Genomic DNA, 15238 nt, shown 5'->3' on the forward strand with positions numbered 1-15238 from the left:
TCACTTTAGAGGATAAGGAAGGGGATGATTTGAACATGATAAATTTTTTATAGCAGCTAAGTAACTCAGTAGAGAGAGCTCCACTCCTGGAGATGGAAGGTCCTGGGTTCAAATATGACTTCAACCACTTCCTACCTGTGTGACAGCTCCAATTGCTGAGCCCTCACCACTCATTTGCCTTAGAACCAATATTTAGTATCAATTCTAAGACAGAATTAAATTAAAACAAGAACAACAAGAAGATGTACTTCAAAGTTCAAGGCCTCATAAATACTAGTACCTTTCTTTCCAAAGGTACCTTGTACCTACTTTCTATGTATTTTTATTTACCTATATATGTACACAGGCAGTAAGGTAACCTAAAATCTGGAAGACCTGATTTTAAATCCAGCCTCAGACACTAGCTGACACAACTCACATATTCAGATCCTTGGGCAAATCCTCAGTTTCCTCACCTGTCAAATGAGGATAAATAATAGCACCTACCTCCCAGGGTTGATGTGAGGATCAAGTGAGGTAATATTTGTAAAAGGCCTGGCACATAGTGGACACTATAGAAATGCTAGCTATTTTTACCTATATATATATATATATATATATTGTTTACTCCATTGGATTATAAGCTCTTTGAGGATGGAAACTTTTTTCTTTTCACTAATTATATTGCTTTCCCTATGCAATTTTCTTCAAGTTATCTGGTATGTATGTGATTATACCTAATTATTTGCATTCTCTTTCCCCTCTTAGAATGTGAGGTCCCTGAAGGCAGAGACTTTTATTTTTTTATTTTTTTGAATATTGGTGCTGAGCACAGAGTCTGATATACAATAAGTATTTAATAAATGCTGATTGGTTGATTGAATTGGGCAAATTGAGACTTCAATCACTTAAACTTCCTAAGAGAATTACTGAGTCAAAATGGCCTATCAAGTTGGTTTTTTCCTCCTATAGAAAAGGAACTATTGGCCCTAAAGAAGGAATAAAATCTATTTCCTTGAGACAGGGGCTCCTGGGTTCAAATTTGACCTTAGACATTTCTTAGCTGTGTGACCCTAGGTGGGTCACTTAACCCCAACTGCCTAGCCCTTACTGCTCCTCATGCTTTGAAACCAAAACTTAGTATCAATTCTAAGATAGAAGGTAAGAGTTTAAAAAAAAGTATCTGCTTCCTCTCCTTGGAGACATTGTAGACTATGGCTGAGAGACGGTTGCACATACTATTGCTGTGTTAGTTTTCAAAGGGTTATATTTTAGAGAAGTCTAATCACATTACTTTATAGATGAAGAAATTGAAGAGGAAAAAAGAAACTGAGGGCCAGGCCTTGGCTCTGGAGTCAAAGAACATGGTTTCAAATCCTACCCTTGAGGTTTACTACCTGAATGTCTTTGGCCAGTCACTTAGCCTTTCCTAGGCCTCATTTTCCTCATTTGTAAAATAAAGGTGTTAGACTTAGCCTCTTTGGCTCTCCCAGCTCTTATAAGGTTTGCCCAAAGTCCTACAGAGAGTAATTTTCAGAGATTAAATGTCAGCCCAGGTTGATGAAATCTAGAACTAGTATAATTTGCTATATTGGTTTCTGTTTTCGATTAACTGTTTTTGTTTTTTTGTGACAAGGAAAGACTCTCTGGGTGTGGGGATGTAGGAGGTGGGCTACCAGGAAATGACTGATGTAAAAATAATCTGGAAAAAAAAACTTTAAAAAAATAAACATATTTTTAAAAGAAATACTATTTTAGTAAATGGTTACACACGCTGACCAAGGGCTTAGTGCCCAGATTTTTCTGGAAATTATCAATGCCATAGTTAAATACCTACAAATGCTTTATATAGCATTATACAAGTAATGCCATAAATAGAAGCTAAATAAATCCTAGATTGTCCCAGGAACGAAGGGAATTACCAAACCCCAGAGATAGTAGCAATTGTTGGTGTTCAGTTGAATCCAATTCTTTGTGACTATAGACTAGTGGTTCCCAAACTTTTTTGGCCTACCACCCCCTTTCCAGAAAAAATATTACTTAGGACCCCCTGTCACATACTATCACCGCCCCCTTATAGTTATTTACTGCCTCCAAATGTACCTGTGGCCATCACGGCTTCCCTGGATCGCTGCAGCACCCACCAGGGGGCAGTGGCGCCCACTTTGGGAATCACTTACTATAGACCATACAGGCCATGTTTTTTTTGGCAAAGATACTTGGAGTGGTGTACTATTTTTCCCTTTTCCAGGGATTAAGGCAAATAGAGGTTAAGTGACTTGGCCAGGGTCACACAACTAGTACATGTCCCAGATGGATTTGAACTCAGAGCTTCCTGACTATAAGCCTAGTGCTATATCCACTGATATAGCTGCCTCCTAATAGTAGCAATGGAATGGTGAAAATTCTTAGACCTGGACTCCTAGAAAGAATTCCTACTTGAATCTCTGGACCAGGACTTTAAGAAAGAAATTCTACCAGAATTTCTGATCCTTGATTTCTAGAGAGAAAAGAAAGCAAGCATAGACCTTAGAGTTGATGAAGTCATCATTCCATCCTTCAATTTTGAAGAGGATCAGTGATGACATGGTCTTGTTTTGCATGTGAATTGGAGTTAAGTGTGGCAGAATTGCACAAAGACATCAGCTTCACTCTCTCTTCTGGTCATTGAAGACCAGTGGCAAGACAAAAATCAGGATGACCACGATGGCCTGAGATGCAGTGGATGACCTTGGAATCTTTGGTGTCTGACCAAGCTCTGAGTGCTCTACAAGACCTACTTCAGTCACTTTCATCACTTTTGGAACAAAATGTTCTTATCCTCCCATTCTGCCTGGGGAAGTCTTCACCTGCTTGGGGGAAGTAGGAGGAAGTAGAAACCTGGAGAAGTAGAAAGGAATTGAGTCACAATGTGAGGGAGTAAATAAATCTAGACATTGCCCTCCACTATTACTATGAGTTACATGGTTTGTACAGGTCCAATGGGAATCTCAAGTGCAAAATTCCCTTTGACGGGGAGGACCCTAAAATTTAGGGTGGTAGTATAAGTCTAAAGGATTATATAGGCCCTTGAGTTAGTGTAGAACCAAGCAACTGTCTCGCTAAAGTCCATCTCCTCTCTAGGGATGTCTTAACCCTAGGGTGGTGCTATACACCAAAAGGACTCTAAAAGTACCTGGGGAGGAGGTGGGATTTAGTGAAGTAGGAAGAACTGTTTGGATTATTCCTGGCTCTGATATATCCTTTGTTTATTTTACATGTATTGTAAAATGTTCGGGGTAAAATAAAGGCTGCTCTTTATCTAAGCTATATTGTCCATTGCGGTGCTTGCCCAGGAGTTGAGGACTCCTACTTTTCTGTATATAGACCCTTGGCTGTTTTTCATTTGTTTCTGTCATGTCTAACTCTCCTAAAGGCCATTTGAGGTTTTCTTGGCAAAGATACCAGAATAGATGGTCTGCCATTTCCTTCTTCAGATGAGGAAACTGAGGCAAATAGGATTAAGTGACTTGCTCAGGGTCACATAGCTAGTAGGTGTCTGAGATCAGATTTGAACTCAGGACCTCCAGTCTCTGGCCCTGGCTATCTACTGCTTTTCTTCTTATACTCTCTAATGGTTGGGACCAAGTAGACTCATTAGCATATTATTTAATCCTCTTAGCCACTTTCAGTGTCTCCCTACCAGTCACTCCGCACCCAAATCACCTTAACAATTCTTTCCCATTCTTCCAGATCCTTGTTATTGTCCTGGGTGAATATCTGGCTCCTTTTTCCTCTTCAATAATTTGAATATCTGGCTTGTGGTCTTCTCTACCCACAAGGATTTCCCCTTTGGACTCCAAGGGTTCCCAGTTCCTCCTGAATTCTTGACCTTTAGTTCCATTCTAGCTCACTAAAGGCCAAGAATGACCTTCCTTCTTGACTGTTTCATCATATTTGCTCCAGGTGATAAAATTCCTCCCTGCAGCCATTTATTTTTTTTTCCTCCAGGGTTAGAATAACATTTATTTAAATATTTTCCCATTTCTTTTTTTATCCTGAATAAATGCCAGATATCATGAGCATTTCCATATGCATGGTAGAACAGAAGAGGATTGTTCATGAAACTGTGAATTTCTAGCTGGAGTCTGCTTTTCCTTTTAAATATGTAATCAATTCAACATGTGACTTTTGAAGCTGCCCTGCTTGTCTGTGTTACTTCCTGACCTTCTTTCTGTTTTCTTCCCATTTGTGGAGGTGGAATGAAACCCTCTATTTCCCCCTCACCTCTTCCACCCCCAGCTGATATTTCAAGGGAAACTCTGGGTGGGGAAATGTTGTAAATCCAGAGCTTGTAGCGGAGGCTGTGGGTTACATTTACCATTTACTGTGACTATCGCCTTTTCATTATGAATGACTCAAAAAAATTAAAACAAAAACCTGGCAGCAGAGCCCAGGGCGGGTGTGTGTGTTTTACTAGGTTATACTCCAAACTTCTCCAACATGGTCTAGAAACCTTAGCATCCTGGAAGAAGACTTCAATTCTGGAATTCCCACTTCTGAAGTACCTTCCCTGCCTCTGATTTTGTGTATGGTTCCTCCCAAAATCTCCAGGGAGGGGGGAACAACTGTTGGGTGGCTCTGTGGATTGAGAGCCAGGCCTAGAGACAGGAGGTCCTGGGTTCAAATCTGACCTCAGACACTAGCTGTGTGACCTTGGGCAAGTCACTTGACTCACTATTGCCTAGCCCTAACCACTCTTCTACCTTGGAACCAATACTGAGTGTTGATTCCAAGATGAAAGTAAGGGTTTAAAAAAAAAAAAAAAGAATTTCCATTTAGGGAGCTCCAAAAAGAGCCCCATCAGCTGGCCATTTCTCCCCATGCTAAAGTCAGAATTTTCCAATGTGCACATCCCCCACTCCCCCTCCCCCCCAAGTACCTTTCATTCTTGGGCCCCCTTTTGTATTTCCAGGCTTAGTACTGTGCTTGGCAAATAAAAAGTTCTAAATTAATGCTTTGTTTGTTTTATAAAACCCTTACCTTCAATCTTAGAATCCATACAATCAGTTCTAAGGCAGAAGAGCAGTAAGGGCTGGGCGAATGGGATTAAGTCACTGGCCCAGAATTACACAACCAGGAATTGTTCGAGGTCAGATTCCTACTCAGGACAGTGCCTGGCTCTTTCTCCATTCCCTAAGCCACCTGGCAACTCCAATAAATGTTTGTTTACAAACTGACAAGTCATTGAACATTTGTTTAGCAGGTACTATATTCAAGGAGCTGTGGCCAGTATTAGAAGATACATAAATAGATAAAATGTGCACATTATCCTCAAATAATTTATTTTAGTCTAATCAGAGTGATGTAGTTCTCAGAAACTGTGCTTTGAAATCCTTTTTTCAAATGGTGCTTTTGGATATTACTAGTGTCAACTTGGAAAAACACAGGACCCCTAAAGTAGTTAGCAAGACCAAATCTTTAATCAGGATAAGGGACAAGTTCTTAATATTCTGTCACCACACAGAGTCAAGTGCTAAATACCACACAGTGCCAAAGCTCTGGGACTCTGGGATCAGTGTCGCTGGGAGAATGTACCCCCAAAGATGATTGTCCAAAGAATAATAGAATTTAGGGATTTATATACCATTTGGGTATATAAGTACAGCAAACATACACAGACAGGGTGCAAACAGGCTTGGGAAAGAGGCTGTAGCCAGAAGCTGGGATATCAGGGAGTGGTCTAAACTACAATGGGAATGCCCTAGGTCAGAATTATCTTTAGGAAGCTAGAGAATTCCCAAGGATGGGAGGAGGGAATCCCTCCTCTTTTCTATAAAATCTAGCATCCTGAAAAAGGGATGGGGATGGGGTGAGGAGTTAGCTGCAATTCCATCCCTGCAGTGGCCATTCCATTGCCCTGGGCTATTTCCCTTCCCTCTTACCCTATTTCTACCATATTTGAATACCCAAAGGGTCTGAGCTACAACTCTGGGGGCAAGAACCAAAATTCCCTCTCCCAACTCAACAAACTTGCTCTTCCATTAACAAGAACATAACATGTAAATGAATAACTAAGATATAAGCAGAATATATTCTGTACAGAGAAAAGTCCAGGCAAAGTACTATGATAATTTGAGAAGAAATCTATCATTTTCAGCTAAGGAGAAGGGATGTCAGGGAAGGTTCCATGATGGAAGAAACACCTGAGATGGACATTAAAGGAAAGGGAAGAACTTCAACAGGAAGAGATTAGGCATTAATGATGTAAGCAAAGGGCACAGTGGGTAGGATAAAGAGTAGAGAATGTGGAGAATAGTGGAAAACAAGGTGGAAAAGGAGTTGGGCCCACATTGTTGAGAGTCTTGGATGTTAGCTTCAGGAATGTATATTCCTGGAGTACATTCCGTTCTTCTTGACCTCTTCATATTTATGGAAATCAGATTTTGCCCACATGACTTCACATTGCTAGCTACCATTTCCCAGTGCTAGTTCTTTCTCTTATGTTTTCCAACACACTAAAGGTCAGGAGGAATTGACATTGTCTTTGCTCCTCCTGCCATGTCCAGACTTTCCAACCATCTAGAATTCTACCACCACCATTCAGGTCCTTGTTATCTACCCAACTTTCTAGTTCATTACAGGGATCATCATGCTGTAAATCTCACTCTCTGGTAAGTATGCCACTTCCTTGATTTTGAACTCATTAAACCAGTTAGATGTTGTCATTAGCTAGTTTTTAGTTGGGTTGTTGACAACAGAGCTGCTTTTTATTTTATTTTAAAATGCCTGGTGCATATTGTTGTATGTGCTGTCAACTGTTTTTTTTGGGAACCCCAATTTTGCCCCTGTCCCCTGAAAACTCACAAGAGGGAAGTCCCAGCTTCACCAATTTCAGACTGAACAATAGACCTTAAGATATTTAATGGTCCCAGTTCATAGACCTAATCAAATGTTAAGTACCCTTTTGTCCTAGTAGTTTCTCCCATTGTATCAAAGTCCTCCTTTGGTAGCCCAGTCCTAGGCCGGATCCCTTCCTTTTGTAGCCAGAGTAAAGCATCAGCCTCATCCAGATAATCCTGTCTTGGATTTCTCATTTCCTTGTAGCCATGGTGATGCCAATCAATCTTACTTTTCTAGTCCTTAGTTCCTTATTCTTTGGAGAATCTTCTGGCACATTGATCCTCCCAAGAGATACTATCCCCAGAGCCCCAGGGTTTTGACTCTGATTAGTTTGTGGTGCTTAGCTCTGGGATGCCAGCTGATTATTGGATCTATCTCTTTCCTGATTAAAGACTTGGTTTTTCTGTCTACTAGTTCTGTATTTTTCTGAGTTGACTGTGCTTAATAAAAATGATGAGAGCTAAAATTTATTTTTTATTTATTTTTAAAACCTTACCTTCCGTCTTATTGTCAATTCTAAGACTGGACTGATAAAGGCTAGGCAATTGAGGTTAAGTGGCTTGCCCAAGGTCACACATTTAAGAAGTGTATGAAGTCAAATTTGGATAGCTAACATTTATATAGCATCTACTATATGCCATGCACTATGTTAAGCACTTTACCAATATAACCTCATTTGATATTCACAATAATCTTGTGTAGTAGGTGCTATTATTATATTCATTTAACAGAGAAGGAAACAGGCAAACAGAAATTAAGCAACTTGGTCATTCAGTTAATAAATGTCTGTAGCTAAAGTTGAACTTATTGATGTCATCTTGAATTAATCCCATTCCTGACTTTCCCAGAGGCAGAAATAAAGAACTGGAGGGTAGGCTGACTGAATATTCATGCCTAGTTCCCAGAAACTGAAGAACTGAATTTTTAAGAAGGTATTTAAATCTAAAGTACTCTCTTGATAACCCTAGACTTCTGACTAGCTGTTGTAGTTGAAACAATCCAATGTTTAGTATCATTTCAGCCACTTGAGTCTCTCTGATTATATGTAAGCAGCTTCCAGTTACCCTAACCTGTGGCTCCATCCTCTGTCCCAAGTGGTTAAAAAAGGGATAGTCAATTATGCTTCTTTTCCTACACACCCTAAAGCTGTGATGGTGAACCTATGGCACGTGTGCCAAAGATAGTACACAGAGACCTCTCTGTGGCCATGGGTCATTCTGGGCAGAGATGTTCCTTTCCCCCTCTCTGTTGTGCTTCCCCAGGGATGGGGTGAGGTAGTCCTCCTTTCCCAAAACCTGGACTGACCTAACCCCATAAAAGATCTCCACTTTCTTCCCTCCTTCCTTGACTGCAGTCAGTCTGGGGGGGGGTGTGTGACCCCAACCCCCCAAGGCTTGCTGCACTGCCTCCACCCCCTGCTCCCACCCCAACAGGGGTTGCATAGCACATTTTAAAACAATAAACTATGATGTTTAAAAATCATGTACCTGGGGCAGCTGGGTAGCTCAGTGGATTGAGAGCCAGGCCTAGAGACGGGAGGTCCTAGGTTCAAATCTGGCCTCAGACACTTCCCAGCTGTGTGACCCTGGGCAAGTCACTTGACCCCCCCCCATTGCCCACTCTTCCACCTAGGAGCCAATACACAGAAGTTAAGGGTTTAAAAGAAATAAAATGAAAATAAAATCTTCCTGTTTTAAAAAATCCTGGGTAGGAAATTCTTCTACCCATTTAAGGCAATAATTTCTTTTATAATAAAATATATAAAAGCTTTATCCTTTAAGACAACAATTCTTAAGGATTTAAAGTAAAAGTTAAAAGATCTCTTGTAAAATTACAAATTCTCAAAGCATGGAAACTTCCAAGTTTCTTTACAATTACCAAGACAGAATAAAACTTAAGACATATGCTCTATAAATCCAGTAGTATCAGATCAACAAGCTGGTCAAAACCTCTTACCAGTTCTAATAGATTTTTCTCATTATTTGGGAGTTACAATAAAATCATAACATAATTAATCTAGCAGCCACAAACTTCATTAACTTAAAATAATTCAGTGCAACAGGAAAATCAACAAAATAAACAAGATTAATTTACAAAACTAATCAGCAAAATACAGTAAGATACAGTCTCTTTAAAACAGAAATAAAACTCATTCAGTTCCGAGATTTAAAAGTTCACCCCTGGTTCAATCTAAGGTTCTTTTGATTGAGTTCTGCTGAGTTTAAGGAGTTTTTTTTTTGGTTTGTTTTTTTAAATTTCAAAGTTCTGAGCAGGTATGGGGGTGAATAGGACATGTGTCCCGATAGTAATCACTAGTTCAAGGTTCAGACGCTGGGTCCACGTGGGTGCCGATCGTAGGCTCGGGGCTAGAGAAAAGCTTAGGTCAGTTTTGTAGAAAATACCCACGTGGAGAGCTTGTGGGGGTGGGGGTTGCCTAAATTAGGTCTTTAGAGAAACACGTGGAGGGCTAGAATGCAGGCCATTACCAAGGGAGGGTAGTGGAAATATATTACCCAAGCCTAAGCAGTATCGGCAGAAGTCTCTGAAAATCTCGGCAGAAGTCTCTGAAAATCTCGGCAAAAGCAACAGCCAGGGATCATCACTGTTGGGGCTTGGGGTTCTGGGCTCAGAACAGGACTAGCAGCACCAGCGAGTCTGCTCTGGTGGGTCAGCAAAAGTGGTGGAGATCATAGGGACTGGAACGCTGGCAGGCTTGTAGTCAGGAGATCAGCAGTGAGACGAAACTGGCTGGGCTCTCTGGCATTTTTTTTTTTTGCATCTGCAAGGGCCACCAGGCCCGGGGCATTGAGCAAAATAATTCGCAGACCAGCAGCCATTAAAGCCATTGTCTCTCTTCCCCGTAAAACAGCTTCTAGGCTGGGGAAAATTAGGAGAGGACTGGGCGAGGAAAAAGATTGCTTCTGAGACTCTGGGTCCCAGAGCCGCATGGCTTCCTCTTAGACTATCTAGAAAATTGAGAATTCTTAATCCAAACTTCGTAAGGTTGCCATAATTATTAAGATTAAAAATGATAGACTGATATAATAATATAAATTAGTATTTTAATTAAAGCCATGCTGATAGATAAAGTCATTAGACCACACGCTTGTAAGAATTCAAAACTGCTGCTTCAGCCATAATTACCTCCCCTCTCATCCTGCGCCAGTAGCTAAAGAGAAAGTTCAAAGTCACTACAGGAGTTTATATTCCTTCTCTTACATCATCCCACTTCCTGTCTACCATGAGGAATCATGGGAAATGTAGTTTCAAAGTCTCCCACATGTCCATAGAAAATATATATATACTTTTAGGTGGCATTTCCCAAATTTCACTTTTATACATCACAATAGGCAGGTGGTGCTTGATGCAGGTACAGGTCCTGTGGCCACAGAAGTTAGCTTCTCAGGGTGCAAGATGGCTGGGAGCTGGCCTTGCCTACAATGCAGAGTGTGTGTGAAGGTGCTGGGACTGAGAAACCTACCCCTAGCCTTGCCCCACCTTCCTGGCCCATCCAAGTCTGGCAGCAGCCTCCTTGCTTAGCCATATCCTGGGTGGCTGGGTGCAGGGGTGGCTTCCCCAAGCTCCAGCAGGCTGGGAGCTTGGTCCCCATCCCCTCCAAAACAGGGGGCAGGTGCTGCACACAGTTTGAGGAGTGGGGCATGGCTCAGGGTCCCTAAAAGTTCTCCATCACTGCCTTGAAGTATGGAGTTTTGCAATTCAGTGGAAACTAAGTAATTATATTACTGTTGGCCTTTCCTGAAACATGATCCCCTCAGGGCGGTTGGCTCTGCATGGTTACTATGATCATTTGTTTCCCTTGGCCTGATTAAAACCACTCTGGTAATTAGGAGTTATTTTTCAGGTTGATAAACTTATCCATTGAATTAAACTTCTGACTATATTCTTCTTCCTTTCATGCATCCCTCTGCCTCATTCCTCATAAATCTATTTTTTGAGGCATCAGACCTATAATTGTATGGATATAGGGAACTCTTGATGAATAAACTCCCTTTGCCAGGGCAGATGGGTTCCTTCTGTTTAGGGTTAACATGTTTCTAATGGCTTTTTGTGATGTATATAATTACTTTGGAATATCAGGATCAATTTGATCAGGCAGTGACCATACCTTAAAAATGACTTTGCAATGTTTCTAACCACAAAGAAAGATCAGCAGGCCTTGAATGCACTGCTTTTTTTGAAGTGAAACTTCATGTTTCAAAGACACATCCCCAAATCTCAAAACTACCTTGTATAAAGACATATGGTTTTTTTGTTTGTCTTTTTTTTGAAGTGCCCTGCTTTTCCTTTATCTATCTGAGTCCCATCCTGAGGACATTCTGGAAGGTTTGACAGTCTGAGCTGAAATTTCCCACAATGCATAACCACAAAGACCTTCTCCCTTCTTCCTTAGAGACCTGTAACCTCCCATCTCTCCTGGACTTAGGTCTATCCAAGACCCGATGTTTGGATGTTTGTTTTCTTTGAATTCTCTCTCTATGGGAAATAAACATCTTTGCTTTTTGGTTAATTTAGAGTTAACAGTTGTGACTCTTGGTTAAAAAGTAGACACTTCTCTACAGCTAGTAGTATTGAGAGATGTCTGGAGCAACTAGAGGTTAAGTCATTAGCCCAGGACCACATGGCCAGTATATATTAAAAATAGGGCTTGATTCTAGGCCTGGTTTTAAGGTTCATGAAGTGAAAATTGAGGGGACCTTGAAAATAACAAAGTTTACCCTCTTTAGTCACTATTCAAAAAATTGGGAAGCCATTTCAAATGAAACACTTTCTTGAGAGGGAGAGAGAGAGAGAGAAAAAAAGCTCAGACCCAAAATAAAAAGCTCCCAAAGCAAAAAAGCTCTTGGCTTACAGAAAAAAACCTTATTTATAGAAAAATACAACCCTCAGGCTAAATGAGGTGATCCTGACACAGTTCACCCTGATCTTGTTCTAGCCTTCCTGAAGCTGGTATCCTCCAAATCAACCTTTTTAAACGAATGGTCAAGGGTCAGAATCAGGTTTTAATCTGCATACAAACTAAGAAACATTTTGGGTGCAGGACTGATTGGGAGAAGGGTACCTCTGACAAGCCATTATTGTGTTTTCCAGAGCTTCTAGCCCACCTATTTTCTCAGGCAGGCACCCCTTTGAATGCAAATTGAACAGGCTGGGTTAGTAAGAGTTTAGGGGGACTAAGAATGCAACTTAAAGTAGTCAAGGGTTAAACTGGGGAAGGGGGTTATAGAATAGGAAAGAGACTATTAGCCTAGCCTCTGGTTCATAAAACTTATTCCTAAATCACTAGACTACAGTTTTTTTTTAAATCATTTATTAATATTCATTTTTAATATGGTTACATGATTCAAGCTCCTATTTTCCCCTTCACCCCCCGCTGTCCCCCCACCCATAGCCGATGCACATTTCTACTGGTTTTAACATGTGTCCTTTTTTAAGACCTATTTCCAAATTGTAGATATTTGCATTGGTGTGGTAGTTTCGAGTCCACATCCCCAATCATGTCCTCCTCAGCCCATGCGTTCAAGCATTTGTTTTTCTTATATGTTTCCTCTCCTGTAGTTCTTCCTCTGAATGTGGGTAGCGTTCTTTACCATAAATCCCTCAGAGATGTCCTGTGTCATTGCTTTCTGCTGGTACAGAAGTCCATTGTATTCGAATTTTACCATAGTATATCAGTCTCTGTGTACAATGTTCTTCTGGCTCTGCTCCTTTCACTCTGCATCAATTCATGGAGGTCTTTCCAGTTCACAAGGAATTCCTCCAGTTTATTATTCCTTTGAGCACAATAGTATTCCATCACCAGCATATACCATAATTTGTTCAGCCATTCCCCAATTGAAGGACATACCCTCCTTTTCCAGTTCTTTGCCACCACAAAAAGCACAGCTATAAATATTTTCGTACAAGTCTGTTTATCTATGATCTCTTTGGGGTACAAACCCAACAATGGTATGGCTGGATCAAAGGGCCTCAGGCATTCTTTTATAGCCCTTTGAGCATAGTTCCAAATTGCCAGCCAGGATGGTTGGATCAGTTCACAACTCCACCAGCAATGCATTAATGTCCCAATTTTGCCACATCCCCTCCAGCATTCATTACTCTCCCCTTCTTTCATTTTAGCCAATCTGCTAGGTGTTAGGTGATACCTCAGAGTTGTTTTGATTTGCATTTCTCTAATTATTAGAGATTTAGAACATTTTCTCATGTGCTTATTGATACTTTTAGACTACAGTTTTGAACATTTTTAAATTACAAACTTAAAAGACATCCCCAAATCTCAAAAATACCTAGAATAAAGACACAAGTTGTTTGGGTCTCACTCAGGCCAAAGGTAATTAAGAGGCTTTTGTATTCCCAATGAGGTGGGCAATCATCCCTGAAAGAGATGCTATCTTGGAGAGACCAGCTTACTAGCTCTTTCTAGGGTCCTATTAATATTGCTAATATATTTAAGAATAACTCTCTAATTTCTCACTCCACACAAAGGCTAGCTCTCTATTCCATCAGGCTGCCTCTCCTAAACCTATTCTTCATTCTCACCATACTCACTACTCCCTCAGTCCTTCCCCTATACTCTCAAGTCATCATCACTTCCCTCTGCTCGGTTTTTTTTTTTTTTAATCCTTACTTTCCCTCATATAATCAATGTGGGTTGTGTGACTTGCCCAGGGCCACACAGCTAGGAAGTGTCTGAGGCCAGATTTGAAACTAGGATCTCCCATCTCTAAGTCTGGTTCCCAATCCACTGAGCTACCCCGCTGCCCCAAATCTATATAGTTATGAAAGCTCTTAGAAACATCTTGTTCAGATGAGTCACACACCAGACTTTCTAAAGACTTGCTGCCCTTCCATCCCCAAGTCTTAATCCTATAGTTAACCACTTCAACTATTCATGGTCTTCTGTCAAACTAGAGAAATTGAGCTGGGAAAAATTTGATAAGCATTTTATTTGGATAGATCAAAGGACTCCTGAGCCAAGACCCCACATGTATTTGATAACAAGGAAGCTTGTCATGCTTGAGTTACACAGGCATGCAAGGTGATGATACAGATAATGCAAATATTGGGGGGGGGGAAGAGTACAAAGGGTGGAGTAGTTTAATGTTTTCTTGGAAAGGAGGCACCTCTAGGCACAAGGCAAGAGTACTTGAAGCAAAAGACTAGGTGAGCAATTAAAGAGTTTGCTCCAACAGCACATTCTGAAAATTCTCTAAGGTTATCAATAATTTCTTAATTCCTAATTCTGATGGGATTTTCCTCAGTCCTCTCCATTGGCCACTGCAATTTTGATACTGTTGATTACACTTGTGGAAGTGAAAATAATAATTAGTGTGCATACAGATTCTCACGGATCTGTGTATTACGGTCTCAAATGGCTTGGTATTATCAGAATTGCCTTATTTTTCAGTTACTGGGGAGGAAGCCAAGAACTGACCTGATACATGGCGATGGCCAGTCCAAGAATAAATCCTTCAAAAGTTTAAGTTAGCCTTGCTCTGGGAGCAACCTCAGAGCCTCTACTAATTGCTTCAAGGCTTTTCCTTTTCTCTTATGGGAATTATGTCCAGTGTCCTGATAAATACTCCAAGCTGTGAACTAAACATTCCAAGTGGCTGATAACTCATCTTCTGCAGCCTAACTCAGAATTTTCTCAGATCTTTCACCCTGAAATCCCCTTCCTCAGTTCTTCAAGAAAGTACTATATAAACTGTTATCTCTTTTTCCCTAGTTGGAACTCTGCTTAGACCAGTCTCTGATTTCTCTCCTCAAAAGCATTAATACAAAAAGTTGTGAAAGACTGTTTTCTCTTTGGCTATTTAGAGTTAAAACTTATGGCTCTCATTTATAGAGTTGACAACCTCCTCCTTCTGGACAATTTCCCCCTTCCCTTTAAGTATATTGATATAGGAATACAGGCAACCTCCTAGACACCCCAAACTCCATAAGTGTTCCAGGTCAAAAGGGACTTAGGAAATTCTTTTCTGATCCCTGGGAGGAACATCCCCCTTGGGCTTTCCCCTAGCAGTGGTTCCCAAACTTTTTTGGCCTACCGCCCCCTTTCCAGAAAAAAAATATTACTTAGCCCCCTGGAAATTAATTTAAAAAATTTTTAATAGCAACTAATAGGAAAGATAAATGCACCTGTGGCCATCACCACCTTCCTGGATCACTGCAGCACCCACCAGGGGGTGGTGGTGCCCACTTTAACATAGACATGCACCTCCCAGTTCCACTCTGATTGGCACTGGGTGGTACCTAATCCAAACATCCTTTGAATTCTAAAACAATATGCCCCCAACCCAATGAATTACCTAATTTCTGATTCACCCCTTCCTTTTCTTACCCTGTAACCCCTGTT

The sequence above is a fragment of the Gracilinanus agilis genome, chromosome 1 (assembly GCF_016433145.1).
Source record: "Gracilinanus agilis isolate LMUSP501 chromosome 1, AgileGrace, whole genome shotgun sequence".
Classification (NCBI taxonomy): Eukaryota; Metazoa; Chordata; class Mammalia; order Didelphimorphia; family Didelphidae; genus Gracilinanus; species Gracilinanus agilis.